The sequence below is a fragment of the Elaeis guineensis genome, chromosome 3 (assembly GCF_000442705.2).
Source record: "Elaeis guineensis isolate ETL-2024a chromosome 3, EG11, whole genome shotgun sequence".
Lineage (NCBI taxonomy): Eukaryota > Viridiplantae > Streptophyta > Magnoliopsida > Arecales > Arecaceae > Elaeis > Elaeis guineensis.
Genome location: NC_025995.2, coordinates 106,369,381 through 106,396,451, shown reverse-complemented (window position 1 = coordinate 106,396,451; position 27,071 = coordinate 106,369,381). Strand labels below are relative to the sequence as shown.

At 36.7% G+C, this 27,071-nt stretch overlaps 1 long non-coding RNA gene across 13 annotated transcripts in view; it reads left to right on the top strand.

The window, feature by feature from the left end:
• Positions 1-27,071, top strand: part of LOC140856567 (uncharacterized) — a 41,139-nt gene that overhangs the window by 5,467 nt on the left and 8,601 nt on the right. For 2 of the 13 annotated variants that reach the window (XR_012139904.1, XR_012139905.1), the window contains exon 4: positions 174-3,609. This is a non-coding gene — a long non-coding RNA (uncharacterized lncRNA). Of the gene's footprint in view, positions 1-173; positions 3,836-5,305; positions 5,455-25,340; positions 25,925-26,010; positions 26,446-27,071 lie in introns of those variants that run through there. The other 11 variants (XR_012139903.1, XR_012139908.1, XR_012139914.1 and 8 more) reach the window with 11 other exon arrangements.

Below are 27,071 nucleotides of genomic sequence, written 5' to 3'. Positions count from 1 at the left end.
ATATGTATGATATATTATATTCCAATAAAGACATTGGATTATAAGATATATAATGCTTATAATAGATGTATTACATCTGGTATATTCTGCTGTGACTTTTGACATAATAATTATGATAGTATTACGTTGAAGCACCAACTATAACTTAATTACGGACTTAACTTATTTTGCAGAGCCAAGTTGGTTATATTCTGAACATTCAAACACTGGGATTAGTGGAACCAGTTCTTAAACTTATTCTGTGATCTTTACTATAATGATAAGGTAAAGCAATATGACTTTTATCATGTTGAATTGGTCTCTTTGGGTCAAAACTTTTTCAAGTTTCATACATGTGAAGGTATTGTAATCTTGAATTTATTGCTTTGATAGAAATTATTTGGTTTTTTCCTACTTGCTCTTTTAATTTATTTGATATTATCATTGCAATTGAAATTTTACAATATTACCAAGGGATCGAAAAGGTGACCGGATATTAGAATGGCAAATGAGGTGAACTACATTCGGTAGGAGTTAAAGATATCTGCTGGTGGTTGCTTTTTTCAGCTAACATCTGCCGTCCAATTTGAGGCTTTGAGGTATATCAAACAAACATGGAAACCCCCGATAAACAGGAGTTTGACAATGGGACATATTATACTCTATGTGGAGGTTCTTTTTTTCTTTTTATTAGGAAATTTGTGGGCATGCTTAGGATTTATTTGTGTTAATGTCATTAAGTTTTATTTTAGAATAAATGAGCAACTAATCTCTAATGGTCATGAAAAGGCAACAAGTAATATGAGTTATATTGTGGAATATCATGTGAAATCAGTGCATTGTGTTGCATACTGGGATGCTAATAAGCATTGGTAGTAATTCTAGTCAGTCGGTCCAGAAGGCAACAGAATGAATTGTTCAATAGAGTAGTTTTGCACTAGGTTCATGCCTTGAACCATTTGAATAATGGCTGCTATATGCAGGTGGTAGATAAGGGCCAATGATTTTGATGTATTTGAGGCAAATGTTATGGAAAGATACTTACACAGATTGCTCTTTAAGATGCTGCTGTACCAGGAAGCATGAACCATGAGGATTAATAGTTAATTACTACTGCACTGAAAATGTATTGCCAACCTAGTAGCCAGCATCTTATACCCAAGATAATACACCTGCTTTGGAATATTCTCTGAATCTTGATGCTGCACCCACTTTTGATGTGCTTTCTTACTAAAAGTGTTTCTAAAATATCCACAGCCACTCCTAGTTCTGGAATCTAAGCTGCTAACTCCAATAATGATGTGCCCTTTTTATGAGCTTTAATGTCAATAGTCATTTGGGGCTGTGAATGTTTTCTCCATCTACCTAATTTCTAATAATTTAGTATCATTTCATGTTTTACTAAATTTTGGACTGATTTATACTGAAGCTATTATTATTCTGTTTTCTGGTAATTATACAATTGAAGGGACCAATCTTGGTGCTGCCTGTATGAGCCTTCATGACTTGTAATTCTAATTTTTAGCATCTTATTTCGACTTAAGTTTATGTCAAAGTTTTGTTTGCACAGGACCCTATCAAGTCTAGCCTTGAAGCCAAAGCAATATTGGTGATTCTGCTCCACTTTCAGAATTATAACACATGAGGTCTAATAGAATGGTAAGATTATCTTAGAAAGCCTCAGATCTCACTCCTCAAAGAAACAGCCGCAGGAAGTGTTATAGTAACACAGATATCTCACAGAAAAAAGTTACAGAACTAGGGGTGGAAATACAATAGGAAGGGATGAAAAGGGAAAAGAAGGCCCTGGAGATTTATTTGGAGGGTTAAAAAAGGAACATGGTATAGCCCTCTCTCCAGAAAACTTGCTTTGCATCATCACTCTATTCACATCATTCCTCTCCTCCGCATGTCTTTTCTGATGGTTGGCCGGAAAACTGTAGGTCTCATGTTCTGCAGAAACCAACTTGCAGCCAATGTACTTACATGTGATCCCTTAACAGGGGAAAAAAAATCATCTATAATACTAGCACTTGTTGGAAGTCTACATGTAAGAACTATTGTACCATACTTAAAGTAGTACTTAGCACTTGGAATGCTGGACTAGTTACCCGTTACTCACTTTCTTGCACATCCCCTAACATGAAAGCTCACTCTACTATTGACATTTGTTGGGGTGTTGTATGTAAGAGTGCTTCTCTCATGTTTGATACTATTCCAAGTTCCAACACTTGGCATGCTGAGAATAGTGTGGTCTTAATGTCTGCATTCTCACATATAACCCACTATAAGATTCAAAAATTAGATGGGAGTATCTTCTGCTATTACTAATACGGCAGACCATGACAAATGACAATGATGCCTTTCGTTTCATCACTTCCAAAACTCCCTATTCTCTTTCTCTCTTCATTCTCACCTACTCTCTCCATCTTCTATTTCCCTTTAAACTTAGATATACTGGTACAAGCAATGGGTCAGATTTCAGATTGGATTGGTATTTGAAGGAAAAATGGGAGAAGAAAGGGATTTGGGGGAATCGGCGGATGAAGTGGGTGCTGCCACTGGCATTGCTGGATGAATTTCCTCTTATTCTTCTTTGATTCCAAGAAACAGAACGGACTCATTCTATCTTGACATTTGGTATGTCCTTCAGTAGATGGATTAATCTGCTGGTGGTTAGGATGTAGATGTCAGAGTGACCAGCTTGAATTATGTTGCAAAAGTCAAATTTTATTATATTCAAATCTATAACCATGCAGTGACTTTTGTTTGATATGGTTAATATTTCCCTTTTGGAGAGTAGGTTATTGGGGTTATCATCCAGCTACTTGTTGCTAAGCGGTACATTTATGGATTTACCCTTTGTGGCTCCATATTTTAGCATGGATGAGAGTATATGACCTTATGCTTTTGTTTTTGCTATTGTTGAACCAATTTCAGCTTGTAATGGAGTTCATGCAACTCTCAACGTATTGCTTCTACTGCAAGTACCACTTGGTATCAAAATCTCGTGACTAAAGGTATGACTATGATGCTAAAACCTAAAAGGCAAAAATATTGCTTCCACTGTTTGTGACTAAATATTGTTTCCACTGAAGAAAGTAATCCTTTCCCATTCTTATCTTGTCTTACAAATATAATAAAACCTTACATTAGTAATGCATGTGGGTAACATCTGGCTACCCATCGGTATGTGGTACCTTGCCCTTTACAACTCAATGTTTTACCTGGTACCATCTGACTGCCCATTGCTAAATAGTAGAGTTACCCTTTACGGGTCAATCTTTTAGAGTGGATAGGAGTGTGTTCTTATGCTTTTGTTTTCGCTAATGTTGAACCAATTTTAGCTGGTGATGATGCTTATGCACTCCACTCTGATGGCACCTTAGTGCAAAATCTCATGATCAGAGAGAACTAATACAAAGCACCTATATATAAGCGCAAGCTGCAGAAAGTAATCTTGCCCCATTCTTGTTGTATTATGAATGTCATGGAAGTTTACAACTTTCCATCTCTTAACTATAACACATTAAATTTGAATAGGTATTTTTTTGTCAGGCATTGATTTCTGGATGTCGACAATCTTTATGGATCAAGATCGCTGAGAGTGTAATGGCATGAGGACCTGAAGTAAGTTTTCTCCGGCTTGTGGCTCGTGTATTCGCTTCATTCATTTTAATTTCAAGAATGTGACTTGTGTGAATAGAGTGGAGCTCTTGTATGGACAAGATAAGTATCTTGACATCAAATTTTAGTAGTATCTAACTATAGGTTCAGTATCTAAACTGCAGCTGAATACATTTATTGTTACAACAACTCAAGCAAGGCATGGTTTTATCTAATACTGAGAAATTGAACTAACAGATAAGTGCTTATTGGTTATTGCATGTGTAGATATTATTGTTTTGATTGACCTTATGAAAATAGTAGCTAGGCCCAGAGTTCGTAGGTCTGAGATAGCGGAAGTTGGTACAATGAATTTAAAAATGTCATGAGGAACCCGCTGATTCCGCTTTAGTCATGGTTGTGTGTATTGTTCGGTCAAGTCAAAAGTTTTCAAGAGCAGGCACCCAAAAATGAATCAGATGCTTGGAGAATTTTGAACGATTGTTTCGTACACTCGACATAAATTGGTGATGACAGAAAATGCAGGAAATGTAGCTGAATAACTAATATATCAGCATATATTATTTCCTAAGGCTGTTCTACTAGCATATAAGCATGGAGATTAGTTACAACAATACTAGCATAAAAGACAAATTAAATTGGATCAAGTACTCTTATTGTAGAGTACTTGTTTTATGTACTAGCGGTAGTGGTTAAATCAAAGTTTGCCATATTAGTTGGTACCATCTTGCTGGATGTACCGTATCGATATCAAATATAGACTCAATATGGGGGTATATGGAGTCTTGGTACATTAATCTAATCCCATACTAGTTATACTAATTAACACTATACGAGGATGATATTGGTAAGAGATCTGGCATTAAGATGGCAAATTTTTGATGAGACAAACAATGTTGTACTTTAGATAATAAAGGGTAAAACTAAAGAACTAAAATTTGAAACAATTAGTGAAGGGACATGGCCATTCCTATTTTCATTTCAATTCATTTTATTTCCATTTTGTTCTTGAACCAAATGTATCCTTGAGATCATAACCCTTGTATCAAATTAGCAATAAATATACCATGAAAAAAATGATGGAACCCCAATCTCATCTCCTCTCGGAACATTTATTTCACCAAACATTTGAGAACAAAGTTTCCAGAAAGAGTAATTCTTTGTGCACTGCATGCGGTGCAGTAAAAATGAAGTGGAGCGCATCACGGTTGTTGGTTGGTCTATGTAGCATAAAAGGAATATGTCCTGTAATTGTCATGTTAGCTATCTGATGCTGCATTTAATAAGACAAGATATTTTGGAGGCGTACGTTGCAGGAAATTAATGCATATCATATCAATTTGTTGAAATTTTTGAGTTACGAAAATGCTCTTTCCCTTCAAGATGCTCTTTTTTTCTTAATTTTTCTCATGCACGGCCATTATGAATGCTTCTATTCTCTCTTTTCTCCCTCGTTTCATTCTCTTGTTGTCCGAGCTCCCGATCGTCCAAGGTTTCTCCTGCAGTGAGTATTGTGCATCCAAGATTATTGCTAGCATTTACTTGCATCAGTTTTTTCAAGACAACGTGTCGTACCCATTAGATTTATCTTTTTCGTTGTATTTTATTTTTTTTCTTTGAATTTTTTTTATTACAGTAGCTTTTTAGTAGTTAAACGAAGTTAATACGTTAGGTGGACTGAATGAACTATTTTCTTTAGGTTAGTGCATTGGGAAGTAAAAATGGGAACGTCTTGTGTCACTAATATGCTATCGGAAAGTCATACGGGCCAGCAGCAAGCAACACGGAGCCCGTTCCGCTGTATCCTACTTCATCTCGATCAACATTTATGACCTCTTGTTTGCTGTTCTAACGTGCTATTATGGTTTTATGACTTTCTGAATTTCGTTTGACTTGTCGTCATAATGAAAAGTAATAATGAAGCCACAGAAAGTCATAGACGGACAATAAGATATTATAATCGTTATCGAAAAGTCATATAGCTAAGCAGCCAGCAACATCAAAGCCTTCCTCTGCCATCCTATGATTTTTTTATCAACGATCATGACCTCCTGATGACTGTTACGATATCCTATTATCTTTACACGACCTTCTGAAGCTTTTTTGATTTATTGTTGCGATGAGAAGTCATAAAAAAATCATAAGATGTCATAGACGGACAACAGGATGTCATAACTGCTATCGAAAAATTATATAGCAAAGTAGCCAGCAACACCGAAGTCTTTTTCTGTCATCTTATGACTTTCTGATCAATGATCATGACCTCCTAATGACTATTACGACATCTTATTACTTTTGCATGACATTTAGAAGCTTCTTTGACTTATCGCTGCGACGAAAAGTAACAATGAAGACACAGGATGTTATAGACGAATAACAGGATGTCATAATCGCTATTGAAAAGTTATATAGTAAAGCAGCCAGCAACACCAAAGTTTTTCTCTACCATCCTATGACTTTTTGATCAATGATCATGACCTCTTGATGACTGTTGTGACGTTCTACTATTTTTGCATGGCATCTCAAGATGCTTCTTTTACCTGTCGCTGCGACGAAAAGTTATAAAGGAAGCCACAGGATGTCATAAATGGACAATGGAATGTCATAACAACGTCAGAAAAGTCATATAGTAAAACAGCCAGCAATGTCAAAGCCTTTCTCTGCCATCCTATGACTTTCTGGTCAACGATCATGACCTTCTGATAGCTTTTACGACGTTTTATTATCTTTACATCACATTTCAAGATGCTTTTTTGACCTATCACTGCGATAAAAAGTTATAAAGAAAGTCACAAGACAGCATAGACAGACAATAGGATGTTATAATTACTATCGAAAAGTCATATAGCAAAGTAGCCAGCAATACCGAAATCTTCTTCTGCCATCCTATGACTTTCTGGTCAATGATCATGATCTTTTGATGGCTATTACGACGACCTATTATCTTTGCATAACATCTTGAAGCTTCTTTGATTTGTCGTTGCGATGAAAAGTCATAAAAAAAGCCACATAACGTCATAAGCGGGCAACAGAATGTTATATCTACTATCAGAAAATCATATAGCAAAGCAGCTAGCAACACCGAAGCCTTCCTCTACCGTCCTATGACTTCCTAATCAACGATCATGACCTCTTGATGGCTGTTGCGACGTCTTATTATCTTTGCATTACATCCCAAGATACTTCTTTGGCCTATCGCTATGATGAAAAATCATAAAAAAAAATCACAGGACATTATAGATAGATAACAGGATATCATAATTGTGTTCGAAAAGTTATATAGCAAAGCAACTAGCAACACCGAAGTCTTCTTTTACCCATCTTTGCATGACATTCGAAGATGCTTTTTTGACACAGGAGTCATAGACGGATAACAGAATGTCATAACCACTATCAAAAAGTCATATAACGAAGCCGTCAGTAACATTGAAGCCTTTCTCTACCATCCTATGACTTTCTGATCAACGATCATAACCTCCTGATGGCTGTTATGATGTTCTATTATCTTTGCGTGAGATCTCGAAGCTTCTTTAATCTATCACTGTGATGGTAAGTCATAATGGAAGCCACAGGACATCATACCACTATCGAAAATTCATATGGTAAAACAACCAGCAACATGGAAACCTTCCTCTGCCATTCTATGACTTCCTAGTCAACGATCATAATCTTTTAATGGCTATTACAACGTCCTATTATCTTTACATGATATCTCAAGATCCTTCTTTGACCTGTTGCTATGAAGAAAAGTCATAAAGAAGCCATAGGACGTCATAAATGGACAATAGGATGTCAAAATCACTATCAGAAAGTTATATAGTAAAACAGCTAGCAACAACGAAGTCTTCTTACACTATTTTATAACTTTCTGATCAATGATCATGACCTCCTGATGGCCGTTACGATGTCCTATTATCTTTGTATGACATCTTGCAGCTTCTTTGATCTGTCGCTGTGATGGAAAGTCATAAAGAAAATCACAAGACGTCATAAATGAATAACAGGATGTCATAACCACTATCGAAAAGTCTTATAGCAAAGTAGCCAACAATATCGAAGCCTTCCTCTATCATCCTATGACTTCCTGATCAATGATCATGACCTCCTAATGGCTGTTACAACATTTTATTACTTTTGCATGACATCCACAAGCTTCTTTAATTTGTCTTTGCAATGGAAAATAACAACAAAGACACAGGATGTCATAAATGGGCAATAGGATATCATAATCACTATCAGAAAATCATATAGCAAAGCAGCCTACAACACCAAAGCCTTCCTCTATCATCCTATGGCTTTTTAAGCAACGATTATTATCTCCTGATGGCTATTGCGATGTCCTATTACCTTTGCATTACATCTCAAAATGCTTCTTTGATCTGTCGCTACGATGGAAAGTTATAAAGGAAGCCACAGGACATCATAGACGGACAACAGGATGTCATAACTGCATTCGAAAAGTCATATAGCAAAGCAACCAGCAACACCAAAGTCTTTCTCAGTCATCCTATGACTTCGTGATCGTTGATCATGACCTCCTGATGGCTTTTATGATGTTCTATTACCTTTGCATGACATCCTAAGATGCTTCTTTGACCTGTCGCTGTGACAGAAAGTCATAAAGAAAGCCACAGGACGTCATGGACGTGCCACAGGATGTTATAATCGATATCGAAAAGTCATATAGCAAAGCAACCAGCAACATCGAAGATTTTTTCTATCATCCTATGACTTTCTAGTTCACGATCATAGCCTCCTGATGGCTTTTACGATGTTCTATTATCTTTACATGACATTCTAAAATTTTTTTGACCTATCATTACGATGAAAAATCATAAAGGAAGCCATAGGACATCATAGACGGGCAATAGGATGTCATAACCGCTATGAAAAGTCATATAACAAAGCAGCCAACAACATCGAAGCCTTCCTCTACCATCCTATAACTTCTTGGTCGATGATCATGACCTCCTGATGACTATTGCAACATCCTATTACCTTTGCATGATATCTCAAGATGCTTCTTTGGTCTGTGACTGTGATAAAAAGTCATAAAAAAATCATGTGACGTCATAGACGAGCAATAGGATGTCATAACTATGTTTGAAAAGTCATATAACAAAGCAGCTAGTAATATCGAAGTCTTTCTCTGCCATCCTATGACTTTCTGATCAATGATCATAATCTTTTGATGGCTTTTACGACGTCCTATTATTTTTGCATGACATCCCAAGATGCTTTTTTGACTTATCGCTATGATGAAAAGTCATAAAGAAAGCCACATGACATCATAGACGGACAACAGGATATTATAAGCGCTATCAAAAAGTCATATAGCAAAGCAGCCAACAATACTGAAGCCTTCTTTTGCCATCCTATAACTTTTTTATCAATGATTATGATCTCTTAATAGCTGTTACGACGTTCTATTACCTTTACATAACATTCTAAAACTTCTTTAACCTATCACTATGATGAAAAGTCATAAAGGAAGCCACAAAACATCATAGACGGGCAATAAAATATTATAACCACTATTGAAAAGTTATATAGCAAAATAGCCAATAACACTGAAGCCTTCCTCTACCATCATATTACTTTCTGTCAATGATCATGACATCTCGATGGCTGTTGCGATATCCTATTATCTTTGCATGACATTCCAAGATGCTTCTTTGATTTGTCGCTGCGACATAAGTCATAAAGAAAATATAGGACGTCATAGACGAGCAATAAGATGTCATAGCCACTATTGAAAAGTCATCTAGGAAATCAACTAGCAACATCGAAGACTTTCTCTACCATTCTATGACTTTCTGGTTAACGATCATAATCTTCTGATGGTTGTTACGATGTCTTATTACCTTTGTATGACATCCTGAAATTTTTTTGATCTGTCACTGTGACGGAAAATCATAAAGAAAGCCATAAGATTGTGGAAAAATTCAGTGCAGGGGTAAAATGGTAATTTTAAAACTTTTTTAAAATCACTATTTTACAGTAAAAATTATTAATTAATCTAATTAATTAATAAAAATTTATCCTATACTAGGATCTAAATATGATATATAGCATGCATGCATTTAAATTTGAAATTCGAATTTGAACAGTAAGCACTTTACTGTAATGTGTTCAGAACACAATACCTTTGTGCGGGTAGTAGATCACCGCAATCTGATCACCGTCGGAAGAGTCTGATCGTCACGATGCAGCCACACAACGTGTCTGGCCTCTACGGATCGTCCACACGAAGCTTCCGATCTGATCGACTGCACACGAGTGCTAGCTCGTTGTAGAGCCCTTTCGACGGTCGATACTGATTGAACTCCTTCGATCGATGTCTGTCGATTCTTCGGATGCTCCAGATCATCAGCAGACGTGCTTGAGAGGATGTTGAAGATCTTCTTGAAATTTGATGGGCTCACGACACTTGTAGCTCACCTTCTCACTTCCCGAACTCCAGGATGAAACCCTGCGCACATTTTTTTTTTCTTTTCTTTCTTTTTCTCTCAGAAGGATATAGACCTTCACCTTGCACACAAGGATTCCTCATGCTCAGATTTTCTCTCCAAAATTTTTCTTGCACACGCCCCACTCTTCTCCTCCTTTTAAAACAACGTCAAAACATCTTATCCACGTGAGAGGATAAAGATGAGTAATTGCACATTTGAATTCAAATCAAATTTTGAATTCAAATGAAAACCAATTTATCCCTATCCACTAAGGGCATGAGAAGAGGAGGGCATGGCTTAATTTATGCATGAGTGATTTCATGAGAAATATTTTTTCGTGTAATAAATGGGGCGCTAAAAGAGGATAAGGTCAAGGCGCTAAGATTGGTTGCTCATTCAAATTCAAACTTTATTTTTGAATTTGAATGGCCAACCAATCATCCTTATCCACTCATTAGGTGCATTAAAGTAGGGCGTGAGGAGGGCTTTGCATGAGAAAAAATTCATGAGAACTTTCTTCTCATGAATTCAAATGGGCACAGTGGAAGTGAGGTGGCGCAGGGAGAATGGGTCAAGGTGGTTTCATTATTTAAACCAACCTAATTGAACCAAATAAGTTAGGCCCAATTAAATTAATTTAAACCCAACTTAATTAGGCTTAATTAGGCTCAATAAAATCCTAATCAAATCAGAAATTGATTAAGCCCAATCCCTGATCAAATCAGGGACCAAACTATCTCGACGATTAGGTCAACTCTTAATCTAATCGGGTCAAACCCAACTGAATCCAATTCAATTGGACTTGATCCAAAAATAATTACTCAATCAAATTGAGTTAATTAGCGATCAAATCACTAATTAAACCTCTCATAAATATTGAGTCCAAATCCGATGGATAATCGGACATCAGAATTCATCGATATGTAACCCTGATCGAAGAGTCCCAAACCAGTGGGACTCTTGACCCCGATACCCAAAATGTGTGGGACTCGTGATCAGAGAATCCTGATTCTCGATCACAGAGTCTCAGACACGTAGGACTCATAGTCCACGAGCATTAGGACTCTTCATCAGTCATTAGATCAGATAGGAACCTCTAATGTGTGTGACCCCGCAGGTTCGAACCTAAGCCGGTAGCACAAGAATCAATTCCTGTACTAATCGAAGTGACCATCTAGTAATGGTACCCGATGATCGGATAGGTCGAATAGTCGCAATCGCAATACTCAGAACCTACGTGAATATGGTTACTGTATAATTCATCCTTTTGACCTCTGTGTTTAGGACGACTCAGGGTTAAACTATCAACCCTGATTAGATCATCGAAATCGTGCTCAACTCAAACAGTCTTGTGACTCCTCACAAAGACTACCTTGGCCAAGGTTTTGCTAAATTGAAACACGACTGTACACAGCTTCTAAACTGGAGTGGTCAATCCCATCTTGACACACGCACCGATAAGTCAAGTACTTGACTACACCCAGCAGCCTTCCGTCACTGAATAAGAAATTCAAGTAGTCTAGTACCTAAGTGCAGTGAGTTGCTTGCAAGTCATCGTGGCGGTCTCAGGTTGGAGGGACATTTATACCCATATTCCATCGGAGCAAATCTTGACAGCAGAAATAGCTCCGGAGTCGGTCACGTTCAGTGTAGATGTACCCTTATATCTCACCTGTATGCCATACCAGTGTCTCTACACTCATTGGTTAAGAGGACAACCAACCAATATGGCACATAACGACCTATGCTTGATAAACGTTATCATCCTTGGTAACAACATATCATTTGGTCGCGAACAGATTTAAGGACTAAACGACAAATCCTCCTTTGTCGAGTCTAAATAGTCCTAAGGACTTCACCACAATATAGGAGTTCATTAGAAGATGAAATATTTTGTGATGAAAAAATATTAAAATAATTTTTATTAATTCATAATTCATGTACATATACAAAAATGAGCACAACCGTCAACAAGCTGACGATTGGCTTTGGGACACTATTCCCAACAATCTCCCACTTGGCCTAAAGTCAATCGGTGCAGTATCTAATACCCATCTTCGACTTATAGTCATCGAACTCCTTCACCGCAATGGCTTTAGTGAATGGGTCGGCCAGGTTCTCTTTTTCGTCAATCTTCTGAAGGTCGACGTCATCTCGATCCATAATTTTTCGGATGAGATGGTAGCGGCGTAGAATATGCTTCGTCTGCTGGTGTACCTTGGGTTCCTTCGCCTGAGCAATGGCTCCAGAGCTGTCACAGTAGAGCAGAACTGGATCAACAAGGGAGGGTGCTACTCTGAGCTCAGTGATGAATTTTTTCAGCCACACCGCTTCTTTGGCAGCATCTGATGCAGCGACATACTCCGTCTCGCAAACTGAATCAGTCACTGTGTGTTGCTTGGAACTCTTCCAGCAGATAGCCCCACCATTAAGGGTAAAAATAAATCCCGACACATTTTTACTGTCATCGTGATCAGACTGGAAACTAGAGTCTGTAAATCCTATAAGTCTCAAGTCTGATTCACCATAAACAAGCCACTGGTCCTTAGTATTTCTTAAATACTTCAGGATAGTTTTAACAACCTTCCAGTGATTCTTCCCTGGATCAGATTGGTATCTACTCACTACCCCTAGTGAGTATGCCACATCTGGTCATATACATGTCATGGCGTACATGATAGATCCCACTGCCGAAGCATATGAAATCCTACCCATACGCTCTCTCTCTTAAGGTGTTGTTGGACAATCCCTTTTCGAGAGAGAAATTCCATGGCCTATCCGTAGATAGTCTTTCTTGGAATTCTCCATGCTGAACCTCTTCAGCATAGTATCTATGTACGTAAACTGAGATAAACCAAGCAACCTTTTAGATCTATCCCCATAGATCCTCATCCCTAGGATGTAGGAAGCTTCTCCCAGATCCTTCATGGAGAACTGTGATGACAGCCAAATCTTTATTCCCTGTAATGAAGGGATATCATTCCCCATTAAGAGAATGTCATCCACATACAATACAAGAAATACTACTACTGGACCATTAGCTCACTTATAAATACAGGACTCTTCTCCGTTCTTAACGAAGCCATACGTCTTGATCATCCTATCAAAATGTATGTTCCAACTTCGGGATGCCTGTTTAAGTCCATAAATGGACCTCTGTAGTCTGCACACCTTAGACTCATCTGTGGATGTGAATCCTTCAGGTTGTATCATATACACCTCTTCGTCCAGCTCTCCGTTTAGAAAAGCTGTCTTCACATCCATCTGCCAGATTTCATAATCCAGATGGGCAGCTATCGCAAGCATAATCCGAATGGATTTGAGCATTGCCACAGGAGAAAACGTCTCGTCATAGTCTATACCATAACGTTGACGATATCCCTTGGCAACCAGACGGGCTTTATAGGTTTCCACCTTTCCGTCTGCGCCCCTCTTCCTCTTGAAGATCTACTTACACCTTATGAGTTTTACTCCTTCGGGTGGGTCAACCAATGTCCACACATCGTTGACCTTCATGGACTCCATTTCGAATTTTATGGCCTCTAGCCATTTCTCAGAGTCGGGTCTCTGCATTGCATCCATGTAGGTGATCGAATCCTCATCATTTTCATCAAGTTCGATAGGATCGTCGTTCCGGACCAAGAAACCATAGTATCTGTTCGGTTGACGTGGTACTTTATCAGATCGCCTTAAGGGTGCTTGAACAATGGGCTCCGGATCTGATCTAATCAAATCTGGTTCAGGTTCAGCAATTAGTGTCAGTTTTTTTATCTGTCGAACTTCGTCAAGTTCGACCTTAGAGGCAACAGTCCCTTCATCAAGGAACTCTTTTTCCAAAAAGATTGCCTTAAGTCTGACAAACACCTTTTGCTCATCAGCCAGGTAGAAATAATATCCTTTGGTCTCTTTTGGGTATCCTATAAAATTATACTTGTCAGACCTAGGTCCTAGCTTGTCCGTAATTAAACGTTTAATATAAGCCAGACACCCCCAAACCCTAAGGTACAAGAGTACTGGCTTACGTCCTATCCATATCTCATATGACGTTTTGGTTACAGACTTACTCGAAACTCTATTTAGAAGATAACAAGCCGATTAGAGCGCATATCCCTATAAAGAGATCGGCAGACCAGCAAACCCCATCATGGATTGAACCATGTCCAACAAGGTTCGATTCCTCCTTTCAGATACACCATTATGCTGTGGTGTTCCAAGAGGAGTCCATTGAGAGAGAATTTCATTCTCTCCAAGATATGTTAGAAACTCATTGGAAAGGCATTCACCTCCTCGATCAGATCGAAGAGTTTTAATACACTTCCTAGTTTATTTTTCTACCTCATTTCGGAATAGTTTGAACATTTCAAACGACTCTGACTTATGCTTTATTAAATAGACATACCCATACCTCGATAGGTCGTCTGTAAAGGTTATGAAGTAGAAATATCCACCTCTTGCACTTGAGCTCATGGGTCCACATACATCAGAATGTACCAGAGCCAAGAGTTCACTGGCTCGCTCACTTTTTTCAGTAAAAGGTGACTTGGTCATTTTACCAAGAAGACAGAACTTACAGGTTGGAAGTGATTCACAATCACCTACTTCAAGAATTTCTTCTTGAGCCAACCTGTTTATCCTGTTCTTATTGATATGACCTAGCCTACAGTGCCAAAGGTAGACTTCTGACATATTATCTATTCTAGGGCGTTTATCAGAGGTTTGAACCACATTAACAGGTTGTGATAGAAAGTAAATTTCATTATTAAGTTGTCCAACAAACATTGTAACACCATTCAAAATGATATTGCAAACATTTTCTTTTATTAAAAATTGATAACCGTACATGGCCAAAAGACCTACAGAAATAATATTTAATAAAAAGCTTGGACAATAGTGACATTCACTCAGAATTACATTTCGAGAATTGATTACAAAGTTCATGATTCCTAATGCTAGAACTGGAGCTTTTCTTCCATCTCCAACGTTCAGGAACCTCTCGCCTTCATCAAATCTCCTACTGACCTGCAGACCCAGCATCGAATTGCAAATATGATAAGGGCTTCCGGTATCCAATACCCAGGTAGTAGTATCACAAATGGAAAAGTTGCAAGGTGTTATCATATAAGTACCTTGCATCTTCTTCGGCTTGTTTGGGTCCAGAGAGGCAATGTATAGAGGACAGTTCCTCTTCCAGTGCCCCTGCTTCTTGCAAAAGAAGCACTCCACCTGGCTCTGGTCGGGCTTGCGCTTCTTGATCTGACCCTGTGCAGACGTCCCAGTATACGGCTGCACCTTCTTCTTCTTCTTGTTCTTCTTCCCTTTTTTAAAGGGTCGACGACCAGAAGAAGACCCTCCCACAACATTCATCGACTCCTTATGGAGCTGGTGGTCCTTCTCAAAGTTCTGTAGCAACCCCAACAAGCCGTGGTAGTTCACTGCAGGCTTTGTCATTCGAAAATGAGTAAGGAAGGAAAGGAAGGACTTGGGCAATGAATTAAGGATCGCATCCTTACCGAGCTGCTCGTGCAGGAGAAAGCCCAGTTTACTTAGGCGCTCAATCATTTTGATCATGTACAGTACATGATCAGTGACTGAGGCTCCATCCCTCATCCGAGCATTGAAAATGGTACAACTAATTTTGTGCCTTTCAACATCGTCAGGCGTGCCAAAGGAGTCGTTCAACATTTGAAGCATCTCCTGTGGTTGGGCGTTCTCGAACCTGCGGCTGAACTCATCATTCATTGCCGCCAGCATTATACACCGGACGGTGGTGCGGTCGTTGAGCCACTTCTGGTAGGTGTCTCGGACCGTCCCTCTAGCGTTCAGGGCTGGCTCCTCAGGTGCCGGATCCGTTACTACATAAAGGATCTGCTCATGCTCAAGGATGATTTTTAATTTTCGATACCAGCTATCGAAATTAGGTCCCATGAGCTTGTTATTATCTAATAATGACCGAAGTGATAGGGTAGTGGTCATAGCTACATAAAGGAAAACCAGATCTATATTAATACATAAATTATTAATATTAAAGACTTGGACTTTAGTCTAAAGTTTCTCCCAGTATTTTTACGAATTGGTAGCCTCAACCTCCAATTCGAGGAATTACTTTAATTTCTTAGTGGGTATTAGAGAATCCACGCAGACTACACATGAGCCCAACTTTGGTTGGTCAACCCATGTGCATCTATGGGTAGGTTTATAACCAGTTGTTTCTCTAAACAACTTCTAATAATTAATTTTGCCCCAAAACCTAATCAGTAGGCTTTGGCCTCCACTGAAAAAATCTGGTTAGGTCCAACCATTAACATGATTTGATTTGGTGAATCAGACCAATAAATGATCAAGTCCGACTTTGATCGGCCAACCTAATCACCATCAGAAAGACTCAAACCAAATTATCATACTATGAATGATAATTTCATTAGTCAATAAGCACCAGGCCTTTGGGCCTCCAATGATTATTAAACTAATGGACTCATTATCACTCACTTAATGAGAGGCTATGACTTAGTTATCAATATAACTTAATCATTTTTAAGACCTAATAATTTTTAAGAATTTTATTAAAGAATAGATGAGAAGATAAATTACCAGTCAATTTCAATCCTCCCACTGACTTCACCAAGTCAGATTAAAAAGGATTTAATTAAGCCAGCATTAGGAGCACCTAAATCAGTCAAACTGATTTACCTAATGACATGGGTGAGCCCTAATCACCAAGTGATCTAATCAAAACCTAATTCACCAAGTTGGCCAGGTAAGTGAGATCAGTGGTGGGGATAAGCCATTAACTCGTCAGAGATCGAATCACTGCGAGTAGCTCCCGCTTAAAAACTACTGGTCAAACTTACCTTAGACACCAACTGGTTCATTAGTTTTAATTTGATCAACTTAATAAATAGGGTTCCACCGCGTAGCCGTGAATTAAATCCATCTTGGTCTAGTTAAAGACATGGACCCATTCAACTACAACTATTGGAGTTGAGTCTAGAGTATCCTTGACCTAATCTAATTTAACTTTTGATTATATTTGATCAATTACTCTAATTTAGTCCATTTCTTTAAACTAACCTTAGGTCTAACCCAATTATGGATCTAATCCATCCAACCCATTGACCCACAAGTTTATGCAATTGTCTTAGGTCTTAATTCACAATTCTAGACCTACTAGACAACACTTAATTCTTTTAATTAAGTATTTGGGCTGATGGGTCCGGGTTTGGCATTTCGAAAATAATTTTCAAATTTGAAAGGTTTTATTTTTCTGTTCACCAAATATGTTGACTCATTACACAAATATATCAGCATATTTCATAAATAGCAATCCTATTGCTAATTACATAATAAAAAATAACTCAATCAAAATAAATCATGAATATTCTTTTCGCTACTTCATCTGCATGGGATATAATTACATCGGCACCCCTACCACCATAGGAGACCCTATCGAATGGGAAGAGAGAGCCTTTAAACCCTACTTTTCTCCTATGACCGGACGGCCATGGCAACCAACCCAATTCGATTACTTGCTACTTGGATCAAGTATATCTAAATATACCAATTTCAAAATTTAAATTTTAAATTTTAAATTTTGAATTTCAAATTTCAAATTTTAAATTTTTTGAATTTCAAATTTTGAATTTTAAATTTTGAATTTCAAATTTGAAATTTCAACCAAATTTCAAATTTTAAATTTTGAATTTCAAATTTTTAAAATTTTGAATTTTGAATTTCAAATTTTAAAATTCAAATTTCAAATTTTGAATTTCAAATTTTTGAATTTTGAATTTCGAACAACTTTCAAAATTCAAATTTTAAATTTAAATTTTTAGATTATAACTTAATTTATGCATGCAAATATATATATCATATCTAAGAACTTGCTCTGATACCATTTGTGGAGAAAATTCAGTGCAGGGGTAAAATGGTAATTTTAAAATTTTTTCAAAATCATTATTTTACAGTAAAAATTATTAATTAATCTAATTAATTAATAAAAATTTATCCTACACTAGGATCTAAATATGATATATTGCATGCATGTATTTAAATTTGAAATTCGAATTTGAACAGTAAGCACTTTACTGTAATGTGTTCAGAACACAATACCTTTGTGCGGGTAGTAGATCACCGTAATCTGATCACCGTCGGAAGAGTCTGATCATCGCGATGCAGCCACACAGTATATCTGACCTCTGTGGATCATCCACATGAAGCTCCCGGTCTGATCGACTGCATACGAGTGCTAGCTCGTTGTAGAGCCCTTTCGACAGCCAATGCTGATCGAACTCCTTCGATCAATGTCTGTCGATTCTTCGGATGCTTCGGATCATCAGCAGATGTGTTTGAGAGGATGTTGAAGATCTTTCAAAAATTTAGTGGGCTCACGACACTCGTAGCTCACCTTCTCACTTCCCGAACTCCAGGCTGAAACCCTGAAGAACTCACTGAAACCCTGCGCACACTTTTTCTTTCTTCTCTTTCTTTTTCTCTCGAAAGGATATAGACCTTCTCCTTGCACACAAGGATTCCTCACGCCCAGATTCTCTCCAAAATTTTTCTTGCACACGCCCCACTCTTCTCCTCCTTTTAAAACAACGTCAAAACGTCTTATCCACGTGAGAGGATAAAGATGAGTAATTGCATATTTGAATTCAAATCAAATTTTGAATTCAAATGGAAATCAATTTATCCCTATCCACTAAGGGCGTGAGAAGAGGAGGGCGTGGCTTAATTTGTGCGTGAGTGATTTCATGAGAAACATTTTCTCGTGTAATAAATGGGGCGCTAAAAGAGGATAAGGTCAAGGCGCTAAGATTGGTTGCTCATTCAAATTCAAATTTTATTTTTGAATTTGAATTGCCAACCAATCATCCTTATCCACTCATTAGGCGCATTAAAGTAGGGCGTGAGGAGGGCTTTGCATGAGAAAAAATTCATAAGAACTTTCTTCTCGTGAATTCAAATGGGCACAGTGGAAGTGAGGTGGCGCAGGGAGAATGGGTCAAGGTGGTTTCATTATTTAAACCAACCTAATTGAACTAAATAAGTTAGACCCAATTAAACTAATTTAAACCCAACTTAATTAGATTTAATTAGGCTCAATAAAATTCTAATCAAATCAGAAATTGATTAAGTCCAATCCCTGATCAAATCAGGGACCAAACCATCTCGATGATTAGGTCAGCTCTTAACCTAATCGGGTCAAACCCAACTGAATCCAATTCAATTGGACTTGATCTAAAAATAATTACTCAATCAAATTGAGTCAAACCCAACTGAAGCCTTCCTCTACCATCCTATGACTTTTTGATCAACGATCATGATCTCCTGATGGTTGTTTCGACGTTTTATTATCTTTATATGACATCCTGAAGCTTCTTTGACCTCCCGTTGCGATGGAAAGTCATAAAAGAAGCAACATGATGTCATAGATGGATAATAGGATGTCATAACTACTATCTAAAAATCATATAGCAAAACAGCTAGCAACACCAAAGCCTTCCTCTGCCATCCTATGACTTTCTGATCAATGATCATAACCTCCTGATGGCTGTTGTAACGTAAGCGAGCAACAGAATGTCATAACTGCTATCGAAAAGTCATATAGCAAAACAGTTAGCAACACTGAAGCCTTCCTCTGCCATCTTATGACTTTTCGATCAATGATCATGACCTTTTGATGGCTGTAACGACTTCCTATTATCTTTGCATTGACATCTCAAGATGCTTTTTTGGTCTGTCGTTGTGATAGAAAGTCATAAGACGTTATAGATGGGTAACAGGATGTCATAATTGCTATCAAAAAGTTATATAGTAAAGTAGCCAGCAACATCGAAGTCTTTCTCTGCCATCTTATGATTTTTTAATCAACAATTATGACCTCCCAATGGCTATTACGACATCCTATTGCCTTTGCACTTTATCATGAAGCTTCTTTGACTTGTCCCTATGATGAAAATCATAAAGAAAGTCACAGGACGTCATAGACGGACAATAGGATGTCATAATCGCTATCGAAAAGTCATATAGTAAAGCAACCAGCAACATCGAAATCTTTCTTTGCCATCCTATGATTTTCTAGTCAATGATCATGACCTTTTGATGGCTTTTACGATGTCCTATTACCTTTGCATACATTTAAGATACTTCTTTGACCTATCGCTGCGACGAAAAATCTTAAAAAAGCACAAGACGTCATAGACAAACAACAGGATGTCATACACTACTACAAAAAGAGGTTATGACAGTGCTTATACAGCAATGATTTCTAAAATCGCTGTTATAGAACTATGGTAGCGGTTATTCGTAATTGCTACTGTAGGTCTCCTATTATCTTTGCATGATATCGCAAGATGCTTCTTTGATCTGTCGCTGTGATGAAAAATCATAAAGGAAGCATAGGACATTATAGATGGACAACAAGATATCATATACTACTACAAAAGAGACCATGACAATGTTTATATAGCAGCAATTTTTAAAACCACTGCCATAGAACCTATGGCAGCGGTTCTTTGTAACCGCTGCCGTACGTCAGACCTACGGTTGTGGTTATTTGTAACCACTGTGGTAGGCATAACCTATGACAGTAATTATAGATAACCATCGCCGTAGGTCCCACCTATGATAGCGGTTATGGATAACTGCCATCATAGGTCCCACCGACGGTAGTATTTATGCGATTACTGTAACTGCTGTCGAAGGTAAAAATTTTATCATTCTATAATTTTTGATCCAGAGATTGGATTTTAGTGAATTTTTTTTAATTTAATATAACTTTTTGAGATCTACGTGGCTGTGATGATAGTTTTATGAAAAAATATCATTTTATTCCTCAAATTGAAGTTTTAAAAAAATTTAGTCGATACTTACAAATAATTTTAGATGATTACGTGAACCTGTAATAGTGAAATCAAATTTTAAGCACATCTTCATTATTCATTATCTAAGTAATTATCATTAGAGTATCTTCACAAAAAATCACCTCGATTTGGTAGCCCTAGCTTTATCGATCATTAAGATTCAATTTTGATGGCTACGAACGATCATGCGATGATCTAATAGATAGAGACTACCGATGGGTCTAAAAATTTACGACAATGATCTCGATGATATTTGTAGCACATTATCAAAATTTTACTTTAATCAGATATCATTAGTTTGGTCAATTTAGTATGGGATGATTTTGATCGTTAAATAAAAAATAAATGATCACAAGGCCAATCGACGTCCGATTGAGATAATTTTTTGGATAAATGATCTTTGTTAGTATTTTAATCATTTAAATGGTGATGATCATAAAATTCAAATTATGCATATATGTTGGAATCCACTTGAACATATTTTATAAAAATATAAGTATAATTACTTAAAAAATTTAAGAATGAGTAGTAAGCGACATATAATTTTAGATCGTTCATATATACATGATTTGAATTTTATAATCATCATTGTACAAATGATCAAAATAGTAATAAAAATTATTTATCTAAAAAATCATCTTATAATTGAATGCCGTTTGACCTTTTCATTACTTATTTTTTATTTAACGATTCAAATCATCCCATGCTAAATTGATCATGATAATGATCTTCAATTGAAATAAATTTTTGATCATATAATATAAATATCACTGAGATCATTGTTGTAAATTTTTAGATCCATCGACGGTCTCTATCTATCAGATCATCATGCGGTCATTCGTGACCGTCGAAATCAAATTTTAATGATCGATGTATCTAGGACTATCGGATTGAGGTGATCTTTTGTGATGATACTCTAACGATAATTATTTAGATAATGAACGGTGAAGATGGACTTTAAATTTTAAAATTATATCATATTTAAAAAAATAAAAAAATTATATTCTCCCTCTATAGCAGTGGTTGCTAATAACTGTTGCTATAGATCTATGACAGTAGTTTACTAATTGCTGCTATATCTACTTATAGTAGTGGTTAGGTATAACTGTTACCATATCTCTATCTATGGCAATGATTATCACCAACCACTATCATAGATTGGACCTATGGCAGTGATTACTGATAACTGTTGCCATAGGTTAGCCTATGGCAGTAGTTATTAGTAACCGCTGCTGTAGGTCCAACCTATGGTTAATTAAGATAGTCCCACATCGATTATTGAAGAATGAATAATCTGTATATAATGACTTAAGTAGTCAATCGCTCACCGCCCTGCCCACCCCCACCGCTACAGCCCCCACCCGTCGATTGCCAGCCACCAGCCCGCCGCCCCCTCCCATTGGTCGGCCACTGTCCATTATCTACCAGTCTTTTTGATTGATGAGCCTACGACAGCGGTTTACTGTAGTATCTATGGCACCGATTGGCATAACTGCTACTGTAGCTTAGCTACGACAGCGGTTGGACAACCACTGCTATAAGTGTACGACAGTGATTACAAAATTGCTACCATACCTTTCTATGGTAGCGATTGACATAGCCACTATCGAATCTCAAAAAATTGCTGTCATAGGCTTACGACGACGACCACAGGCTATAGCAGCAGTTTTTTGGATGTAGCCTTATTTTGTAGTAGTGATAATCACTATCATAAAGTTATATAGCATAGCAGCCAGCAACATCGAAGCCTTTTTCTACTATCCTATATCTTTCTGATCAATGATCATGATCTCTTGATGGCTGTTACGACGTTCTGTTAGCTTTGTATAACATTCTGAAGTTTTTTTGACCTGTCGCTATGACAAGAAGTCATAAAAGAAACTATAAGAAGTCATAGACGGACAATAGGATGTCATAACCGTATTTGAAAAGTCATATAGCAAAGCAGCCAGCAAGATTGAAGCCTTTCTCTACCATCCTATGACTTTCTGGTCAATGATCATGACCTTCTGATAGCTGTTGTGATGTTCTATTATCTTTGCATGATATTTTGAAACTTCTTTAACCTCTCACTGTAACAGAAAGTCATAAAAAAAGTTATCGGATATCATAGACGGACAACAGGATGTCATAATCACATTCGAAAAGTCATATAGAAAAGCAACCAGCCACACTGAAGTCTTTCTCTGCCATCTTATGACTTCTTGATCAACAATCATAACCTCCTGATGATTGTTACGATATCCTATTACTTTTACATGAAATTTTGAAGCCTCTTAGACCTATTGCTATAATAGAGTCATAAAGAAAGCCACAGAAAGTCATAGACAGATAATAGGATGTCATAACTGCGTTCGAAAAGTCATATAGCAAAATAGCCAGCAACATCGAAGCCTTCTCCAGTTCCTCTATTATCCTATGATTTTCTGATCATTGATCATGACCTCCTGATGGTGTTGCGACGTCGTATTATCTTTGCATGACATTTTAAAGCTTCTTTGAGTTATCGTTGTGATGGAAAGTCATAAAGAAAGCCACAGGACATCGTAGACGAACAACAGGATGTCATAACCGTTATCGAAAAGTCATATAGCAAAGTAGCTAGCAACATCGAAGTCTTCCTCTGCATTCCTGTGACATCTCAATCAATTGTAATGATATCCTCATGACTGTTAGGACCATAGAAAGCCAATAGAGAGTAACATAGAAACCTTTGCATTCTATTACTTCCTAATCAAAGTTTATGATAACCAATTTTCTAATATGAGGTTCTATTATGATTTTATGAGTGCCTGAATTTTGTTTGACTTATTAAGTGTTGTGTATAACTTATACAGCGATCGCTGCAAATGATTTTCAAAGTATTGATTGGAAAATTAATCAAAATGATCACTTGGATGTCGAGATTACTGCAAATGATTTGAAAATTATCGATTCGAAAAATTTTTAAAATTATCATTTGGATGAGGTTGCAGATGGTGGTTGTCTTGAGAATCCACTTTTTTGTAGTATACTGTATGCATTTAATGATAATGTTGATCCTTATATTGGAATGGAGTTCGATTTAGTGGCCGACGTATATAATTTCTACAATGGATATGTGATAAGAGTTGGCTTTAGAATCACAACGGTATATAGTAGGTTGAACCACAAAAAAGAGTTAATTTTTAAGCACCTAGCATGTCGGAGAGTTGGAAAATCTAGAAAAATGGATAATTTCATGAATCCCAGTGACGTTGGTACAGTTGATTGTAAGGCATCGATAAAAGTCAGACTTAATTCCAAGACTGATAAGTGAAGATTGGATGATGTTATTCTAGAACACAACCATCAGATGGCTATATCAATGGTCATTTATCTTCAGTCACATAAGAAGATCAATATATCAGAAAAGACAGAGATTAGCAACATGCATGTTGTGAATATACCTGCAGTTCAAATTTACTCTGCCATCGCAAGAAGGAAAGAGGATAAAAGGTAATTGAAATTCAAAAAGAAGGATGCTCATAATTTCATTTGTTGGAAACGACAAAGTCAGTTGAAAGAAGAAGATGCACGGTCAATGGTAATCTACTTCTCATAAATGCAATCTAAAAATATGAATTTCTTCTATATATTGGACTGGAATGACAATAGGCAACTTAGGACTATCTTCTGGATCCATCCAAGATCAAGAATGGCATGCACTTACTTTGATGATGTATTGACCTTTGATACCACTTATCTGACAAATACCTACCAAATGCCATTCTATCTATTTGTTGGAGTTAACCACCACGAACAGTCTACCTTGCTGGGTTATGCAATGATGTCAGATGAGAGGACTGAGAGTTTTATTTAGGTATTTCAGTCATGGCTCGATGCAAATGGAGGTCAAGCACTCAATGCCATCATCTCCAACCGAGATAAGGCGATCAACACTGCTGTTCGAAAGGTTTTTTCGAATGCACGACATCGATTTCATTTTTGGCACATATTGAAGAAAATCCCAAAAAAGATAAGCCATATATGCATAGCTTATTTTAAATTTATGATTGAGTTCGATGAAGTTGTATATGACACAGTTACGATACAGGCCTTCGAGAAAAAATAGATAACACTTATAGATAAATATGAAAAATGCAAGGTTGTAGATTGGTTGTATAATATTTATGAATGTCTTGAGAAATGGGTTTTAGTTTACCTTAAGGATATCTTCTTTCTAGGAATGTGGGATTTTTAAAACATCTAAGTTTATTGTCATTTGAACTAATTTATTTCCAAATTTTATCTAACAATTATGATTAATTTATGAGCTTATGTATGAAATTATTTCTTCCCTAAGTTTGTTTTGTGTCCTGTTTCATTTAGACATGCCTTTTACCATAGCATACTGTAACACATGTTGACTTATTTTCTGTTGTTTCAAAATCCTTTATAGGCATGTCAACTTCTTAAAGGAGCAAGAGTATCAATCACTTCTTCGATGGATTTGTAAATTCGAAAACCACACTCAAGGAATTCATCAATAAGTTAAAGATGCCCTGGAGAAAAGATATGAAGTGAAAAATAAGCAAGACAATAAGTCCCTATAAGTAAATGCTTTCTTCAAGACATCCTCATCTTTTGAGAGGCAAGCAATAGTAGGCGCATATTTAAAAATTTTAGAATGAGGTCCTTGAGATGGCTGCATCAAGAGCTGAAATAATCCAAGAAGTTGGCAACTACATCGAATATTCTGTTAAGTCCTTTGATAGAATTGAAGTTAATGAAATTGAGAAGAAGATTGTAAAAAAATTATACTGTTTCATACGACAGTTAGTTGGAGGAAGTAAAATATCAGTGCCGATTATTTTCCTTCAAGGGATACTTGTGTAAGCATGTCTTATTGGTCTTCCATCAGAGCAAAGTTTTTCACATTCTAGATAAGTACTTCTGGAAGAGATGGAGGAGGGATATGAAATATCGATTCGATGATTTCGATTGTAATGTTCAGCCGTGTTACATGGGCACCAGAAAAGCGAGGTATTGATTAGCCTACATTGTTCTTATGATGTCCCATCTATAACTATGACATCCTATTTCATATTATACAATGCTGTTTCGTATAGGTATGCTTTGATGACTCATCGAATGATGAAGCTTGCAGAAGTTGTTTCGATATTCGAAGATGCATTTAACTTGATGATGGCTGATCTAACTCTATTATTCAGAAAAGCAGTAGATGCCAACTGTTCAGCACAATCAAGTTCATAAGTTGTTATTCGAGATTTCAATAATATCAGCACAAAGGGTCAGCCAAGAAAGAAGAGATTAAAGAGCAGTGTCGAGAAGTCCAAAAACTCAAAAAGAGTTATGAATAAAATATTCGGTGATCCATCTACTGAAGGAAATTATAACATGCCGGATAAAAGATAAAAGACAAACTACCTATGAAGTAATGGAGATACTCCAATAAAGTGAACCTACTCAACCATCGTCTGATCCATTATTGGATGAATTTGATGCCTACATATGTAGCCAATTAACACAGGAGAGATGAAATAATTAAATTGTATATAGAGCATTATTGTCAATTTTTATCACAGCTTTATGAGTTAGAGCAAAATTTGTGTTGTTCTGTGAATTGTATAAGACATGAGAAAGTCATAATAATCAATATGATACCGCATAAAAATATAGGAAGCCATATATACTGTTTGAAATATCATATATATTTACAGAAAGTCATATATATTATTTTGAAACTCATATACTGCATCAGAAAGTCATAATTATCAATACGATATCATATAAAGATACAGAAAGTTATATATAATTTTCAGAGTATCATATATATTCACAAAAAATTATATATATAGTTGTGGTAATCATATAAGGCATCAGAAAGTTATAATAATCAATATAATATCATATAAAGGCATAAAAAGTTATATATACTATTCTGGAAGTCAGATATATTGAGAGGACATTATATGTATTATCCTGAAAGTCATAAAACTAAAGCAGGATGTCATATACACTTCCTATTTAAATGCGATTAAATCTTAAAAAAAGCAGTTCATTTATTCACATCCAAACATTCAGTAAAAAATATCGACACAATAATTTGGGAAGACTGTTAAACGAACATAAAGATCAAATGTAAAACTTAAAAAATACTTTAAAGATA